Genomic DNA, 17,468 nt, shown 5'->3' with positions numbered 1-17,468 from the left:
GTGGATGCACTAACCACATGACTGGTGATCAAAGTCTTCTTATGGATTCAACCCTACGTCTGTCTGACAAAAGTGACATCATGTTCGCTGACACTGGTAAAAGCAAGGTATTGGGCCTAGGTAGAGTTGCAATCTCAAAGGATTAGCACATGGATAAAGTGATGCTTATTGAATCCCTTGGATTCAACTAAATGTCTGTCTCAATGCTTTGCGATCTGAACATGATTGTGATATTTGGAAAATATCGTTGCCTTGTGCTTATGGATCTGACAAATCTCTAGTCCTCGAAGGGTATCGAAGAGACGATTTGTATATGGTAGATTTCTCCGCAGGACCACAGCTTGCCGTATGTCTTCTAGAAAAAGCTTCAGAGTGCTGGCTCTGGCATTAGAGGCTAGGACATGCGGGTATGAGGAACTTGCACACTCTCATGAAGAAGAAGCATATCATTGGCATCGAGGGCGTCAAGTTCAAGAAGGATCATCTATGTGGTGCTTGTGAAGCTGGGAAGATGACAAGGGCCAAGCATCACTCGAAGACACTCATGACTACATCACGCCCCTTCGAGCTGCTACACATGGACTTATTTGGCCCTACTCATTACTCTACCCTTACTACCACTGCACATCTTTATGGCTTCGTTACTGTTGATGATTATTAAAGATACACATGGGTACACATAATTCTCTACAAGACTAAAGTGCAGGATGTCTTCAGACGCTTCACCAATCGAGCCATGACCAACTATGGCATCAAGATCAAGCACATAAGAAGTGACAATGGCACAAAATTCAAGAACATAGGCCTCGACACTTATCTCGATACATTGGTCATCACTCATGAGGTCTCTTCTCCATACACACCACATCAGAATGGCATTATGGAGCGCAAGAACAGAACCCTCATTGGGATGGCATCTACGATTCTTGATGAGTACAAGACTCCAAGAAAGTTTTGTCCTGAAGCCATTGATACTGCTTGCCACTGTGGGACTCCTGGATTAGGGGGTCCTTAGGCGTTCGGTCTACTGATGTGGGCCGGACTGATGGGCCATCAAGATACAAGACCGAAGATCCTCTCCTATATCCGGTGGGGACTCCCGCATGCGTGGATGGCAAGTATATATGTCCGGATATATTATTCCTTTCTGCAAAACTGACTTTGTACAAACCCTAAGCCCCTCTGGTGTCTATATAAACTGGAGGGTAGAATGGAGGAATGATCATAACATTGCTAGGCTAGCTATCTAGGGTTAACCCAACCGATCTCGTGGTAGATCAACTCTTGTAACCCCTATACCCTCGAATATAATCAAGCAGGAGTAGGGTTTTACCTCCATTAAGAGGGCTCGAACCTGGGTAAACATTGGGTCCCTTCTCCATTGTTACTATTGATCCATAGACGTATAGCTTGGGGCCCTATACCCGAGATATGTCGGTTTTAACACCGACATTGGTGCTTTCATTCAGAGCTCCGCTGTACCGTCGACAGAAGGATCCATGGCTCACCTTTTCGTCAATAATGACGATGTGTCCAGGGAGAATTTCCTTCCTGGACAGGTTTTTGTGTTTGGTGGCTTTGTGCTTCAAGCCAACTCGATCAGCCGCCTTGAGCAGGTCAACAGTTACGCCCTCGGCCATCAGATTAGATTTGGAAACCTGAATTTCATTGCTGACATCCGAGGAGATCTAGTTTTTGATGGGTTTGCGGCCTCCATCACTACTTTGTGTCCCATCCAAGAAGAATCTTTGGATCCTCCACCAGATCCTGACCAGGGGTTAACATCCACCTCGGCCCTAGATCCCGGGAAGGTCTCATCGTCCGAAGGTAGGAGCTTAAACCCTGCCGTACTTCTTCCCCTATCGAACTTCCTTCCGAAGTCCCGGCACAGGCTTAAACCTTGCTTTGGACAACCACGCCGAACTGTCGAGGTCTGCACTTAGTGGATCCGATCTCGCGCTCCAAGCTGAACACATCGCGACAGACCCGCGGTTCCCGCGCCCGCTCTTAGACGAAGCGTTGGGTCGGATGCGGTGTCTCGCCATCACGGAGGCTTTACCTCCGAACTGCACCCAGCTCAGACCGGGGGCTGAGATAGGGGAATTTTATGCCCCACCCACCACCCACTTGATAGCCACTGTCGAAGACTTAACTGACTTGCTGGATTATGCATCCGAACACATCGACAACATGGATGATGATGCCGAAGACAAATCAAGCCATGTCCCGCCTGTTGTTGGGCATTGGACGACCACCTCAACTTACGATGTGTACATGGTGGACACTCCAAAGAATGGCGAGGACAACCCTAACCCAGATGAGGATAGACCCATCGGTAAGCCACCAAAGCGCCGACGTCAGCGGCGTCTCTCTCAATCGCGCCGGGCGAAGGATAGTAATACCGGCACCGGAGACAACGAAACTCCAGATGGCGCCGAGGATACCGAATACCCTATCGAGCCCACATCCGAACAGGACGAGCGGGAAGAAGGTGAACAAAGCCCTGGACGCACTGACAACGAAGATGCGGAGGGCAACAACAACATGCCAGAATACTAAGAGGAGATTAGCCTTGGTGATGAATACTTCATCATCCCAGAAAACCCCCTCGATCAAGAACACTTCAAGCAACAACTCATTGCCACAGCTCGGAGCCTGAAGAGGAAGTAGCAGCAGCTCAAAGAGGAGCAAGACACGCTGAACCAAAGGTGGACTAAGGTCCTGGCCATTGAGGAATACGACCAAGAGCGACCTGTCAAAAGTTACCCTAGGCGTAAGTTGTTGCCTCAATTCAACGGCGAGATCCTTGAACCAATACCGTCAAAATACAATCAGGTACACCAACCGGACCGATCACCACGTGGACGGGATAAAGGGGCACATCAAGCCGAATACCAACTTATGCCCTCTCACCGAAGAGGCAGGGAGATTGCAACCTGCAACACGACCTAGCCCATAAAGCTGGTCAGACCTGATCCATTTATGGATGAAGGGGGCATGCCCCGGCACGAGATAATGGCTATGAAGCCCGGCGTGACGATCGCTATTATGTTTGGGATCAGTATCGAACCAAGATGCCAGTCAACGTCCGCCAAGACATCGCTAGATACAGAGGAGCTGCACACCCCCTATGCTTCACTAATGAGGTTATGGAACATCAGTTTTCGAAAGGGTCTAAACCCGTAAACATCGAACCATACGATGGAACAACAGATCCGGCCGTCTGGATTGAAGACTTCCTTCTCCACATTCATATGGCTCGAGGAGATGATCTCCACGCCATTAAATATCTTCCCCTAAAGCTGAAGGGGCCAGCACGGCACTGGCTAAACAACCTCCCAGAAAACTCCATCGGAACCTGGGAAGACTTGGAAGATGCCTTTAGGGCTAATTTCGAGGGCACTTATGTCCGGCCACTGGATGTTGACAACTTGAGTCACATAATCCAGCAGCCAGGCAAATCATCCCGCAAGCTTTGAAATCGGTTCTTAACCAAAAAGAACCAGATCATAGACTGTCCAGATGCCGAAGCCTTAGCGTCTTTCAAGCACAACATCCGTGACGAATGGCTCGCCTGACACCTTGGGCAGGAAAAGCCAAAGACCAAGGCAGCATTAACGATACTCATGACCCGCTTCTGTGCGGGCGAAGACAGTTGGCTAGCTCATAGAAGCAACAACTCAGTCGACCCCGACACCTCTGAGGTGCTGGACGGCAATGGAAAACCTCGCCGCAATAAAAACAAACGTTAGGACAAAAGCCCGACAACGCAGACGACACGGCAGTTAATGCCGGATTCCGCGGTCCTAGGTCCGGTCAGCGGAAGAAACCTTTTAAAGGTAGCAAGGACAGGCCATCCAGCTTATACAAAAGCCTCGAGAGGCCCTGTCAGATTCATGGCACACCCGATAAACCTACGAACCATACCAACAGGGATTGTTTGGTCTTCAAGCAGGCTGGTAAGTTAAATGCCGAAAATAAGGGAAAAGGGCCTCCAAGCAAAGACGAGGATGAGCCCCGTCAGCCGAACACCGGGGTCAAAAGCAGTTTCCCCCCGAGGTGAGGACAGTGAATATGATATATGTCACTCACATCCCTAAAAGGGAGCGCAAACGTGCATTAAGGGACGTCTATGTCGTAGAGCGTGTCGCCCCCAAGTTTAACCCATGGTCAGCCTGTTCGATCACTTTTGACCATAGGGACCACCCAACTAGTATCCGTCACGGGGGTTCGGTAGCCTTTGTTCTCGATCCAATCATCGATGGATACCACCCCAATAGAGTCCTTATGGACGGAGGAAGCAGTCTCAACTTGATCTATCAAGATACTGTCCGGAAGATGGGGATTGACCCATCACGAATCAAGCCTAGTGCCACTACCTTTAAAGGTGTGATACCAGGAGTGGGGGCCCGTTGCACGGGCTCAATCACTCTGGAGGTGGTTTCGGCTCCCCAGACAACTTTTGCAGCGAGGAGTTAATCTTCGACATCGTCCCTTTCCACAGTGGCTACCATGCACTCCTCGGACGAGCTGCCTTCACCCGCTTTAACGCAGTTCCGCACTATGCTTACTTTAAGCTCAAAATGTCTGGACCTCGTGGCATCATTGTAGTCAACGGTAATATGGATCGCTCGCTCTGTACCGAAGAGCATACTGCTGCCCTCGCAACGAAGTGTATAGTGGCATTATCAACCCAAATAGCTCGCTGGCCAATAAAGCCAACGACGCACACAAACAAGTCTGGTCTGCGCATAACAGTGATAAATCATCAAATACAGACATTGGTTAGAAGTTCGGCCTCCGCCGACCGCCCCATCAGGTCGCGGCTTACGTACCACGCGTACATAACTACGCGCTAAAATACCTTGGGTGGCGTTGGAGGCACACTGTGAAATAGGTCCATTACACGGCTTGACCATAATTGGACCGCATACATCTTTTTCCTTTTAACACAGATTCATCAAGAGCCCTTCCTACAAGACGGTTGTTATAGGAGATCCCTTTAAGGCCAGCATATCCCAACCATCCAGCGATCCTCTCAAAGGAACCACTACTAAGGATGAAAGGCGCAGACGTGCGGCAGGGCATCATTGGAGTTCCTTTCCTGAACTATGTTTTTTAGGCCCTGTCATAGACTTTCCCTTATGTAAAAACTTTTCCTTTTTTTTCTGGGCATCTAACATGACCCTCACATTGAACGACATTGCTTGTAGTTGACATATCAGTAAAGATACAAAGGGCACAGAACCTATGACCTTCTTGGTTGTTTTCTTTTGATTTCCACCTTATTATCCGCGCTACCCCTTGCGGTCGATGGGCTTTCGTGGCTTGATATGGTCTTCGTACAAGGGGCTGTCCCCGGCCCTCATTCTTAAGTACGAACTCCCGCAGGGAATTCTTCAACGTCCCGTATATTGCACTGTATGCATCTGCTCTGAATCATGTCTTTGGTCTTGATGTCTACTACACAAACTTCTTCTTGTAGACGTTGTTGGGCCTCCAAGTGCAGAGGTTTGTAGGACAATAGCCAATTTATCTCAAGTGGATGACCTAAGGTTTATCAATCTGTACGAGGCATAGGATGAAGATGGTCTCTCTCAAGCAAACCTGCAACCAAATAACAAAGTCTCTTGTGTCCCCAACACACCCAATACAACGGTAAATTGCATAGGTGCACTAGTTCGGCGAAGAGATGGTGATACAAGTGCAATATGGATGGTAGATATAGGTATTTGTATCTGAAAATATAAAAATAGCAAGGTAAAAAGTGATAAAAGTGAGCGTAAACGGTATTGCAATGCTAGGAAACAAGGCCTAAGGTTCATACTTTCACAAGTGCAAGTTTTTTCAACAATAATAACATAATCGGATCATATAACTATCCCTCAACATGCAACAAAGAGTCACTCCAAAGTCACTAATAGCGGAGAACAAACAAAGAGATTATGGTAGGGTACGAAACCACCTCAAAGTTATCATTTCTGATCTATCTATTCAAGAGTCCGTAGTAAAATAACATGAAGCTATTATTTCTGTTCGATCTATCATAGAGTTCGTACTAGAATAACACCTTAAGACACAAATCAACCCAAACCCTAATGTCACCTAGATACTTCATTGTCACCTCAAGTATCCGTGGGCATGATTATACTATATGCATCACACAATCTCAGATTCATCTATTCAACCAACACAAAGTAGTTCAAAGAGTGCCCCAAAGTTTCTACTGGAGAGTCAAGACGAAAACGTGTGCCAACCCCCATGCATAGATTCCCAAGGTCACGGAACCCGCAAGTTGATCACCAAAACATACGTCAAGTAGATCACGTGAATATCCCATTGTCACCACATATAAGCACGGCAAGACATACATCAAGTGTTCTCAAATCCTTAAAGACTCAATCCGATAAGATAACTTCAAAGGGAAAACTCAATCCATTACAAGAGGGTAGAGAGGGGAGAAACATCATAGGATCCAACTATAATAGCAAAGCCCGCGATACATCAAGATCGTGCCAAATCAAGAATACGAGAGAGAGAGAGAGAGATCAAACACATAGCTACTGATACATACCCTCGGCCCCGAGGGTGAACTACTCCCTCCTCATCATGGAGAGCGCCGGTATGATGAAGATGGCCACCGATGATGGGTTCCCCCTCTGGCAGGGTGCCGGAACGGGCTACCGAGAGGTTTTTGGTGGCTATACAGGCTTGCGGTAGCGGAACTCCAGATCTATTGTGCTCCTCGAAGGTTTTAGGGTATATGGACTTATATAGGCGAAAGAAGTCGATCAGGGGAGCCACGAGGGGCCCACGAGGGTGGAGGGCGCGCATTGAGGGGGTGGGTGCACCCCCCTGCCTCGTGGCCTCCTTGAAGCTTCCCTGACTTCAGCTCCACGTCTCCTCGATCACATTCGTTCCAAAAATCACGCTCCCGAAGGTTTCATTCCGTTTGGACTCCGTTTGATATTCCTTTTCTTCGAAACACTGAAATATGCAAGAAAACAGCGGCATGGGCTGGGCCTTCGGTTAATAGGTTAGTCCCAAAAATAATATAAAAGTGCTTAGTAAAGCCCATAAACATCCAAAACAGATAATATAATAGCATGAATGCTTCATAAATTATATATACGTTGGAGACGTATCAGCATCCCCAAGCTTAATTCCTGCTCGTCCTCGAGTAGGTAAATGATAAAAGAAAGAATTTATGAAGTGTGAATGCTAGCAGGTGCACAAGTTTGATCAATGATAATTTCAATCACCTTTTCTAGCATGATTATATGTCATAACAGTAGTTCATCTCATAAAACTTCTCAAGATCAAGTAACAAGCTATTCACATGTTAAAGCATAGACCATAAACTTTCTTGAAAACTAGCAAACTTCATTCTCAGTCATCAAACAATTACAATTCATCTTATTTTCAGGAAGGTTCTATGTTAGAGCTTTGATTTAGCAAATTCCACATACTCAACTATCATATAGTCTTCCATGATTGCTACCACTCAAAGCATATTCTTAGAACAAATAGCATCCATCAAACACAGAGAAATATAGGGGCTTAGTGTTTCGCCTCCCAACTCACTTATCATATAGATAATTGTCAACAATAATAATTCATGATCAAATATATTTGCATGGCCATATATGCTTAGATCTTTCCCCATCACATGATGCTTGCCAACTAAAGAGTAGATTGGAATGAGAAGGAATACTACTGACTCTTGCATAAAAGTAAAAGATAGGCCCTTCACAGAGGGAAGCAGGGATTTGTAGAGGTGCCAGAGCTAGATTTTGAAATAGAGATAAATAATTTTGAGAGGTATGCTTTCATTGTCAACATAACAACCAAGAGTTCTCAATATCTTCCATACTACATACATTATAGGCGGTTCCCAAGAAGAATGGTAAAGTCTTTTTTTACTCCCCCTCCACCAACAATCATAGATTCATTTCTTAACTGAAACAATGGGTGCCTCCAACTAACATCAATCCTGGGGTAGTTTTGTTTGCAAGTATTTTTTATTTGATTTTGATCTTTTGATCATGGGACTGGGCATCCCAGTTACCAGCCATTTTTCTCGTGAATGATGAGCGGGGTCCACTCATCGTGAGAATAACCCACCTAGCATGGAAGATACTGACAGCCCCTAGTCGCTACATGAGCGATTCGGGCATGCAAAACAGATTATTATTTGAAGGTTTAGAGTTTGGCACATGCAAATTTACTTGGAACGGCAGGTAAATACCGCATATAGGTAGGTATTGTGGACACTCATGGAAGAAACTTGGTTCGAGGGTTTGGATGCACAAGCAGTATTCCCGCTTAGTATAGATATTTGGCTAGCAAAGGATTCTAAACAGCAAGCACCACATGTTGGAGGATCTATAACAATATAACTTCTATACAAATACACCCAAGCATAACTCATTATGTTGTCTTCCTTATCCAACTTCAACTAATTTGCTCAGGTTTGAAAATAGTTAATGGGGCTCACAATCATAGAAGATGTCTAAGATAGTATATTTATATGTGAAATTTCTCTTCCTTCAATATTCTTTCATGAATTGTTCAAGTGACCAATACAATGCTTGCTAACCTTCAATAAATTTACTACCTCTAATTCTTAGATGTGAAGTCATTACTCCCAACAGGGTAAGCATATGAAACATATATAATTTCAGATTTATGACACTCAACTCATTCAACCATTTACTCATAGGATATAAGTGAAGCACACGAGTAAATGACAAACTACTCCGAAATGATATAAGTGAAGATCAATGAGTAGTTAAATAATAATGTAGCTATGTGAAGACTCCCTCTCATTTAAGAATTTCAGATCTTGGTATTTTATTCAAACAGCAAGCAAAACAAAATAAAATGGCATTGCAAGGATAGCACAACTCATGTGAAGAAGCAAAAACTTAGGTTCAACCGATACTAACCGATAATTGTTGAAGAAGAAAGGTGGGATGCCTACCGGGGCATCCCCAAGCTTGGATGCTTGAGACTTCTTGAAATATTATCTTGGGGTGCCTTGGGAATCCCCAAGCTTGAGCTTTTGTGTCTCCTTAATTCCTTTTATATCTCGGTTTCCTAAATCTCGAAAGCTTCATCCACACCAAACTCAAGAAGAACTTGTGAGATAAGTTAGTATAATCCAATGCAAAAACCTTATCATTTTCTACTGTAAAAAATCACAAAAATTATTATTCAACATTTCATACTAAATGTATCTGCATATTTAATACTCCTATCCTCAAATAGAATCATTAAACAAGCAAACATATGCAAACAATGCAAACATAACAGCAATCTGCCAAAACAGTATAGTTTGTAAAGAATGCAAGATTCATCATACTTACCTAACTCCAAACATTATGAGAAAACTACTAAGCTGTAGAGTATTTATCATAGCTCATTATGCAAAAAGTTTCAACCTTATATCCTTCTCTGAATTTTCTAGGGAATTTTTGCAACAGCGGTAAACTTTCTGTTTTGAAACAGCAACTTGTATACTTGCAAAATAAGCATTGGAAAGGCTATCCTTGACATTTTTATTGAAAATATAGGTGCAAAACATTATTCTAAATAACAGCAAGCAAACACTAACAAAAGAAAATGACGCTCCAAGCAAAACACATATCATATGGTGAATAAAAATATAGCTCCAATTAAAGTTACCGATGAACGAAGACGAAAGAGGGGATGCCTTCCGGGGCATCCCCAAGCTTAGGCTCTTGGTTGTCCTTGAATATTACCTTGGGGTTCCTTGGGCGTCCCCAAGATTAGGCTCTTGCCACTCCTTATTCCAGAGTACATCGAATCTTCACCCAAAACTTGAAAACTTCACAACACAAAACTCAACACAAAGCTTGTAAGCTCCGTTAGTATAAGAAAATAAAAACCACCACTTAGGTACTTTGGTGAACTCATTATAAATTCATATTAGTGTTAAACCTACTGTATTCCAACTTCTCTATGGTTCATACCCTCCGATACTACTCATAGATTCACCAAAATAAGCAAACAACACAATGAAAACAGAATCTGTCAAAAACAGAACAATCTGTAGTAATCTTTATCAAACGTATATTTATGTAACTCCAATAATTCTGAAATAAATTGGTGAACCTGAATAATTTGTTTATTAATCATCTGCAAAAAGAATCAACCTAAAAGCACTCTCCAGTAAAAACAATGGCAGCTAATCTCGTGAGCGCTAAAGTTTGTGTTTTTTACAGCATGATCATAAAGACTTCACCCAAGTCTTCCCAAAGGTCCTACTTGGCACAAACACTAATTAAAACATGAAACCACATCTAACCAGAGGCTAGATGAATTATTTATTACTAAATAGGAACAAAAATCAAGGATCAAAAATAAAGTTGGTTTGCCTCCCAACAAGCGCTATCGCCTTTCTAGCTAGGCATGATGATTTCAATGATGCTCACATAAAAGATAAGAATTGAAACATAAAGAGAGCATAATGAAGAATATGACTAGCACATTTAAGTCTAACCCAATTCCTATGCATAGGGATTTTTTGAGTAAACAACTTATGGGAACAATAATCAACTAGCATAGGAAGGTAAAACAAGCATAGCTTCAAAATTTTCAACACATAGAGAGGAAACTTGATATTATTGCAATTCCTACCAGCATAGGTTCCTCCCTCATAATAATTTTCAGTAGCATCATTAATGAATTCAACAATATAACAAGCACATAAAGCATTCCTTTCATGATCTACAAGCATAGAAAATTTACTACTCTCCACATAAGCAAATTTCTTCTCATGAATAGTAGTGGGAGCAAAGTCAACAAAATAATTATCATGTGAGGCATAATCCAATTGAAAACTAAAATCATGATGACAAGTTTCATGGTTATCATTATTCTTAATAGCATACAATTCATCATAATAATCATCATAGATAGCAACTTTGTTCTCATAATCAATTGGAACCTCTTCCGAAATAGAGGATTCATCACTAAATAAAGTCATGAACTCTCCAAATCCACTTTCATAAATATAATCATCATAAATAGGAGGCATGCTTTCATCATAATAAATATTCTCATCAAAACTTGGGGGACTAAACATATCATCTTCATCAAACATAGCTTCCCCAAACTTGTGGCTTTGCATATCATTAGCATCATGGATATTAAAGGAATTCATAGTAACAACTTTGCAATCATGCTCATCATACAATCTAGTACCAAACATTTTAATGCATTCTTCTTCTAGCATTGAGCACAATTTTCCTTTCCATCATTTTCACGAAAGATATTAAAAAGATGAAGCTAATGAGGCAAACTCAATTCCTTTTTTTGTAGTTTTCTTTTATAGACTAAACTAGTGATAAAACAAGAAACAAAAAGATTCGATTGAAGATCTAAAGATATACCTTCAAGCACTCACCTGCCCGGCAACGGCGCCAGAAAAGAGCTTGATGTCTACTACACAACCTTCTTCTTGTAGACGTTGTTGGGCCTCCAAGTGCAGAGGTTTGTAGGACAGTAGCAAATTTCCCTCAAGTGGATGACCTAAGGTTTATCAATCCGTAGGAGGAGTAGGATGAAGATGGTATCTCTCAAGGAACCCTGCAGCCAAGCTCTTGTGTCCCCAACACACCCAATACAATGGTAAATTGTATAGGTGCACTAGTTCGACGAAGAGATGGTGATACAAGTGCAATATGGATGGTAGATATAGGTATTTGTAATCTGAAAATATAAAAACAGCAAGGTAACAAGTGATAAAAGTGAGCGTAAACGGTATTGCAATGCTACGAAACAAGGCATAAGGTTCATACTTTCACTAGTGCAAGTTCTCTCAACAATTATAACATAACCGGATCATATAACTATCCCTCAACATGCAACAAAGAGTCACTCCAAAGTCACTAATAGCGGAGAACAAATGAAGATATTATGCTAGGGTACGAAACCACCTCAAAGTGATCCTTTCTGATCTATCTATTCAAGAGTCCGTAGTAAAATAACATGAAGCTATTATTTCCATTCGGTCTATCATAGAGTTCGTACAAGAATAACACCTTAAGACACAAATCAAGCAAAACCCTAATGTCACCTAGATACTCCATTGTCACCTCAAGTATCCGTGGGCATGATTATACGATATGCATCACACAATGCCAGATTCATCTATTCAACCAACACAAAGTACTTCAAAGAGTGCCCCAAAGTTTCTACCAGAGAGTCAAGACGAAAACGTGTGCCAACCCCTATGCATAGACTCCCAAGGTCACGGAACCCTCAAGTTGATCACCAAAACATACATCAAGTAGATCACGTGAATATCCCATTGTCACACATATAAGCACGACAAGACATACATCAAGTGTTCTCAAATCCTTAAAGACTCAATCCAATAAGATAACTTCAAAGAGGAAACTCAATTCATCACAAGAGAGTATAGGGGGAGAAACATCATAAGATCCAACTACAATATCAAAGCTCGGGATACATCAAGATCGTGCCATAGAGGGAACACGAGAGAGAACACGAGAGAGAGATCAAACACATAGCTACTAGTACATACCCTCAGCCCCGAGGGTGAACTACTCCCTCCTCGTCATGGATAGCGCTGGGATGATGAAGATGGCCTCCGTGATGGGATCCCCTCCGGCAGGGTGCCGGAACAGGGTCTCGATTGGTTTTCGTGGCTCTGTAGGCTTGCGGCGGCGGAACTCCCGATCTATCTTCTGTTCTGGAAGTTTTAGGGTACGTAGGTATATATAGGAGGAAGGAGTAAGTCGATGGAGCTCCGAGGGGCCCACGAGGTAGGGGCGCGCCTAGGGGGGGCCCGCCCTCCACCTTGTGACCTCCTCGGAAACTTCTTGGAGTAGGGTCCAAGTCTCCTGGATCACGTTCGGTTGGAAAATCACGATCCCGAAGGTTTCATTCCGTTTGGACTCCGTTTGATATTCTGTTTCTTCGAAATACTGAAAAAGGCAAAAAACAGCAATTCTGGGTTGGGCCTCCGGTTGATAGGTTAGTCCAAAAAGTAATATAAAAGTGGAAAATAAAGCCCAATATAGTCCAAAACAGTGGATAAAGTAGCATGGAGCAATCAAAAATTATAGATACGTTGGAGACGTATCATGCATCTGCTCTGAATCATGTCTTTGGTCTATAGTTGGGTTGCCCAGCTCCTATGTTTACCACCTGACGTTCCGAAAGATTGGCTAAGGTAGTAAAGGGAGAACTGCTGCAATTGTGTTTCCGGTTTGTCCGGTCAAGTACCTTAGTAGAGAAAGCCCAAAACTAACTGTCATGATAAGCGAGAGCAGATCAGCGATCCGGTGACTTAGTGTTATACCACGAATCGTTCACGATTATGCCATGTCATACGAAGGGCTGGGTTCTTAAACAACCATGTTGTAAGGGCACCGCACTCCGGATTGCCAATCATACAATGGGGGGCTAGCTAATTAGCGCCACCAATGGACTCTTATGGCTAAAATGAAAGCACTAAAACTATATAGTCTGATTGCCTGGTTCATTTTGCAAAACGCCTCCTATATTGGACCAAGACGTTGGATAAAGTGCGGTAATGCATTCCCGAACACCCCTGTAGCATATACGTGGGGGCTGAAGCCGACGACTGGTAAAATTTCAGACATAACAAACAGCTGATAGGAGGATAAACTCATAATAAAACATAATCATATTTATCATACATTACGAGTTCATCACATTGCTCTTACAAACCGGACACTACTACTCAAATATGATGTCCTTGGAGCACTGGCCTTCTACAATACGAGCTCCCTCGAGGACCTCGTTGAAGCACCTCTCTGATCCCCGGTGCTCCTTGCCCTCAGGTGGCCCTGCCGTGGCAATCTCGGCGGCCTTCATCTTCGCCCACTGCGCCTTGACGCGGGCAAAGGCCATCCGAGCACCTTCAATGCAGGATGACCGCTTAAGGGCGTCAACCTAAGGGAGCGCCTCCACCAGCCTCTTCACGAGCCCGAAGCGGCTGCTGGGTACGGCTTCGGCCGGCCATAGACAGGCTATTTTGTCCTTCATGGTCAGGCCGGCTACACTATGCAGCTCGGACAACTGCTTCATCTGGTCGCTCAGTATACTCAAAGCTCTGGCACTAGATACTGTGACCAGAACAATTTTTTCGTGGAGATGCCCTCTTTGGCTCGGAAGAATGCGGCGGCGGCCGCAATGCTTTTTGGCAGATTGGCAAAGGCGCCTCGAGAACTCCGGACTCGGGTTAATAAAATATATCTTCTATTGGTATACCTACTTTGCATAATAAAGGCCTTACCAGCCACAATATGCCTCGCCTCCTGGATCTCCTGGCGAGCATCCTGGGCATTAGCCCGGGCTTCTTCCATGCTCTCATGGGCTTTGATGAGCTCGGAGGCCTCCTCCTTGCTTGTCTGCTCCAAGGACTCACATCTAGCAATAGCGTCCTTGAGCTCTTTTTCAACCTCACCCACATGCATCTCATGTTGCTGGCGGGTGGTCTTCTCCTCCTCTAAGCGTTCAGACGCCTTGTCTACGGCCGCCTTGCTCGCCTCTGTTTTCTTCTTGGCCTCGGCAAGGGCACGTTTGAGGGACTCGACCTCATCGGCGCCAACTGAGGGCACAATTAAAACATTTCTTAGTCTGTTGATCAAAATATTTACTCTTGTGGACTTATACTCGATGTACGTATACCTTGTGTGTCCTCCAACTGCTTATTAATGTGGACAACTTCTTCATCGGCCATCCGCAGCTTGCGAGTGAGATCAGAAACTTCGACGGACTGGGCGCTCGCCGCCAGAAGGGAAGCCTGTCGTATAATAGAATGTTACCTATGCCGAATATTATGTGATCCTCTATCCGGCTCCTTCGAAACCGGCCAGAGTCTCAGGGGCTACTATCTACACACAGGTATATCCCTTTTGAAATCAGTTAAGAAAATTACATCGCATACCTCAAATCTTGTTAACATGCCGGTAAAGGCTTCATTCAGCCCGCTTTTGGCAGACTGAATCTTCTCAGCCACCACACCAATAAGGGTGCGGTGCTCCTCCATGACAGAAGCACGACGGAGCGCTTCTGTCAAATTATCTGGCGCCTCCGGATTCATGGAGGTCGCCGGTGGAGTCGACGCACCCCCCTCCTTCAAAGGGGGTTGCTCGCTGGATTCCAAAACCGTATGGGTTTCACGAACAGTGTGCGGCTAGGGACCGGACTGGTCATGGCCCCCGTCTTCAGTTTCCATGGGGTTTCCCCCCCCCCCATGTCTTCGGCAACCGAGGCATTACCCTCTGGCACTGTCCTGACGGGCTCCGGCACCTCTCCATGACCTAGACAGGCTCTTCGGGACACAACTTCGGTGTCGTCCGGAGCGAAAGGCGGGGAAGCCCGCGGAGGCGTCTCGCTCTCCACTGCCCCTGGCTCCAACGAATTTCCCGGGGGTGATGTTTGAGGGAGATCGCGGGCCGGGCTGAAACACACAGCACAATATGTTAAAAATAATAATTGTAAAGCTGATGTATACAAGGCATCTGGAGACACTCACGATTCGGTCGGGGGCTTTGATCTAGTGTGGTGCTTGGGGATGACTTCGGCATCAGAATCCAAGTCATCGAGAGAGATACTCTCCCCTTTTGGACGCCTCCGCTTCTGGGTCTGTGAAAGCCGCCCTTTTCTTCCTACTCCCCTTAGGGGGAGAGTTGTTCTCTTCCTGCTCCTCCTCCTTCTCATCTTCGTCTCCCTCATGGGAGGATAGGGCTTCGAACTCCCCAGACATAGTGTCTGAGGGACCTTTTCGGTGAGGGCCATTTTTGGCCTCCTTGCATTTCTTCTTGGTCTTCTTTTCTGGCGCCTGGTACGGTGCCGGAACCAGCATCCTCGTCGGCAGAGGATCAACGGGACTTTCGGGCAGTGGATCTGAACATTTAATCCGCTCCGCCTTCTTCGTCCACCCCCGTTTCAAATATGAGAGTCTTAATACACCCCTGTGGTGTTCGGATAGAGATGTGTTCGGAAACTAAAAACTTACCAGAGTGGCTGGGTGAGCGTAGTCGAGGCCAATGTTGTCGGTCGTCTCCGGCCACGATTTCTTCTTCTAGGCCTTGAAAAGCAGCCTCTAGATGTCTTCGTGTGTTGTGTCAAAGAAGCGCTGCAGGGTCCGTGGCCCTTCCCGATTAAACTCCCACATGTGGAGAGGCCGGTGCTGGCAGGAAAGGATCCGGCGGAATAGCATCACCTGAACCATGTCGGGGAGGTCGGTGTCCCTCTTTATGATGTTTTTGATGCCCTTTTGTAGCATCGTCACCTCGTCAGGTAACCCCTAGTCCAAGCCCTTGTTGATCCATGATGCTAGCCGCATTGGGGGCCGGATCTGAATTCAGGAGTGGCCGCCCAGTTGGCTCCGCAAGGTTCGGTGATATAGAACCACTCCTGTTGCCATATTTGTATAGTCTCCAAAAAAGCCCCTTTGGGCTAGGTGACATTGGGAAGCTTGCTCACCATTGCGCCTCCATAGTCTGTCTGCTCCCCGTCCACCACCTTTGGCTTCACGTTGAAGACTTTGAGCCAGAGGCCGAAGTGGGTGGGGGGGGGGAGGATGCGAAGAAGCTCCTCGCACATGATGATAAATGCCGAGATGTGGAGAAATGAGTTTGGGGATAGATCATGAAAATCTATCCCGTAATAGAACATGAGGCCGCGGACAAAAGGGTGAACTAGAAACCCTAGTCTGCGAAGGAAGTGGGGGATAAATACCACCCTTTCGCCAGGCTCCGGGGTGGGGATGACTTGCTTCTCAGCAGGGACCCTGTACGCAATTTTCGCACTCAGGTACCCCGCATCCTGGAGCACCTTGACGTCCTTCTCCCTCATGGAGGAGGCGACCCACTTGCCTTGAAGGCCAGATCCGGACATGACTGGGGAGGCTGATGGTGGTGAGAAGTTTCGAGGCTCATGTCACATCCATCGATCTGGTATGACTTAGACTAGCCAGTCATGTGAGCATCATGGTTAACCTTCATTGAAATTTGAAATGGGGATGTTCCAAACCCTAGCACCAAATGAATTCAACTAGGTTTAAATAAAAATATTTTCAATGAACCTGAAATGCCCTTCTAAAATGTACATCATCTTTGCCTTGGTCTAGAACCTCTGACAAAAATGGTGCACACTTTTCTAGGACATCATAAGGTCACTGGATTAAATCATACCCTATTTGCATTTGGGCATTTAAATGCTATAAAATATTTTAAATGTCCAAATAATCATAAAGTGAAATATATCCTGTCAGGACCCCGATCCTAAGTCATAATGATCTAGCATGTAACACATCATATCACTTTGCGGCCTAACGCACGGTATTCCCACGGGTACCACCTTACCTGGCCCGGGACCGTTTGCGCCTTTTGGCTCACGTATATGATAGTGCCGCAAGCATCCATATGACAAAGAACTCG

Source organism: Triticum aestivum, chromosome 7B (genome assembly GCF_018294505.1).
Source record: "Triticum aestivum cultivar Chinese Spring chromosome 7B, IWGSC CS RefSeq v2.1, whole genome shotgun sequence".
NCBI lineage: Eukaryota > Viridiplantae > Streptophyta > Magnoliopsida > Poales > Poaceae > Triticum > Triticum aestivum.
Note: the sequence above shows the minus strand (reverse complement) of the source record.